The following is a 2632-nucleotide window of genomic DNA, read 5'->3' on the forward strand; positions in this document are numbered from 1 at the left end:
GTGCATTGGGCACTGGGCACCCTCAGCATAAGTGAGATATTAATGCCACTTGGCAGGTGGGGAAACTGAGGTTCAGCAGGATTATTATGTAACATTCCCAAAGTCACACAGCTAATGAGAGCTGGGCAGAGCCAGGATTTAAATGAGATCTTCTGACCCCACATTCAGTTTTCTTTTCACAACTCTAAAATGAAGCCTTCTCAACTCTGAAGCAATGTACTGCTGTCTCCTACCTATATTAGTCATTCTTTATAAACGCTACTTTGGCAAATTTCCTGTGGTAAATGGATGTCTATGATCATGTTTTCTTTTCACCTCACTTATTTATTTACAAGGTCTGTTGTGTGATGTCCGCTGGTGCTGAAAGTAGTAACTAAATTATTTATGGTGAGAGCTGGAAGACTGAGACTGGATATTTGTGTTTGATGTTAGAGTTGGGAACTTGTTCCCCAAATCTGGAGTGCTCACTCTCTGTATTAGGACAGAAGAGGGGGGTTTGCATAATCCGTGGTCTCTGCCTTTGGAGAACTTACAGTTTAATTGAGAGGGAGAATATCTACACCTACAAAGATGAAGTAACAATCAGCTGAGATGTGCAGCAGGCAAGACCAGGTGTTTTGCACCCCTGTGCTAGCTTGAGTCTCAGGCATTTGTGCTAAATTCTTGGTTTAATGAATAAGCAGGGCTTCTGAGGAGGGAGCTATCATTGTGAACTTGTGAGGACAGGGAAGGTTTGGGGATAGATGTGGGTCTTAGGCCTTACTATATGGTGAGGCTTGGATGGGTGGGGGAGTGAGAGTGCAGGAAATACAAACTAGTATTACTGCTGTAGATCTCTTTCTCTCATCATCAACTATCTCAGACAAAAATGGAGTCAGAGAGATGAGACTGTGAGAAGAAAAGGGATAACAGATGTCCATAAACAAATGGTTTAACTGTAAATGTGATTGTTGAGCTCATAAACTTGTGGCATGTGGGAAGATCAGTACCAGCCACTACCTTGTCATCCGATCTGACACTTGTGTCTTGATGGAAATCATCTCAGAACAGATTGTATGTTGTAACTAAAAAACAAAAAATGTTCTGTGTAGATATGCTGGGCCAAAATGCCCATCCTGGAACAACTGGAGTTTTTGCTACAGTTGATTCAAATACACTTATAAATAATTATTTTAAAATTCTTTTTAAAGGAAGCATAAACAACAGATTCCTACATGTAGGATATGACATATGGATCCTGTTGGGTAACTTTAATAATTCTCAGCCCACCCTCATGGTTTAACTGGTTACACATTCTGTTTTCCAGTTTCCTTTCCTGATCTGGATAGAAATTGAGGAAGTTAAACCACTTTTGTCTCACCTACTTTATTCTGGCTGGGTATAGTCAATTGGGAAATACAAAATTTCTTTTATTCATGTTTATTCTCATTATTTGAGCTCTGAACATGACCTTGGTTTCTTTCCCTTTTTCAATAAGGAGGGAAAAACACCATCTGGAGAAGGAAATTTCTATGCCTAGATTGAAACCTCCTTCAACAACTTTGCTAACCTCTAAAGCAAGAGAATCTCAGTCAGAGCTTTGAGAAATATCTTCTGTATTATGTCAGCCTATCCGTTCTTGTGATGTCAGGTGAAGCTGTGCAATGTAGACTTCCACTTTATCAATAGATTATGCTACTGATAAAATGAAATTATAATTCAAAATAGATATTAAGATCGCAGGATAGTATTAATAACTGGCAATTACTGTACCTTTACTATGTGTCAAGCACTCTGTTAAGTGAATCGTAATCATTTTCTTATTTATTCTTCATAAAAACCCTGGGCGGGGGATGTATCATCCCTACTTTATAGATGAAAAGCCTGAAATGCAAATAATTTGCCCAAGTTCACATAAACAGTCAGTGGTCATGTCAGGATTAAAATCCAGATCTGTCTCAAACCCTGTGATCATAACCTCTTAGTATACTGCCTCACCTCAAGTGAGTTGAAAGTCAAGCTGAAGAAACTGTTTTTGGCAAAGAGATGGGTAAGATTTGGGTTTTATAAAGTTCCAGAATGTTCCTGTGTCTTGTTGGAGTTTCCTGGGCAGAAAACCTTGCACCTTCTGTCACAGTTAGAGATCCTTGAAGGTCATTTCACTTTGGGGGGCTAGAGTCGTGTTCACAGAGTGTGGCCCCACCTTGAGGAGGCGTCTGAGGTGTGGCCCATCCTGGGGTCCCTGTGAGGCCTAGAGGAGTCACTGCAGGCCCAATGCTGACTGTTCTGTACTCCTGGTGTCTCATAGAGGAGAATAGGGATTAAACCTAAAATATCAATATAAAGGCTCCATCATTTCAAACAGACCTTCAGAGACCACACTTATAAACTGTAATGGTAGAATCAGTCATCTTTAGTAAAGTTTTGGTGAAGGCCAAGAGCTCTCTGAATCTATCTTGACTAATACTCTGTTGTCCTTTTGCTGTTGCAGGACATCGAGGCCTATGTGACCATTCTCTAAAGTATTTAAGCTCAAGAATCACAGAGAGGAAGCTGCAAGGCTCCTGGTTGCCTGCTGGCGGAGGGAATCTAGAGAAACCATTCCTGGGGCTGCGTGGCCCCGTCGTGCCCTTGTTTAGCCCTCAGAATGACC

This window comes from Lemur catta, chromosome 1 (assembly GCF_020740605.2).
Source record: "Lemur catta isolate mLemCat1 chromosome 1, mLemCat1.pri, whole genome shotgun sequence".
In the NCBI taxonomy this organism is placed as follows: Eukaryota; Metazoa; Chordata; class Mammalia; order Primates; family Lemuridae; genus Lemur; species Lemur catta.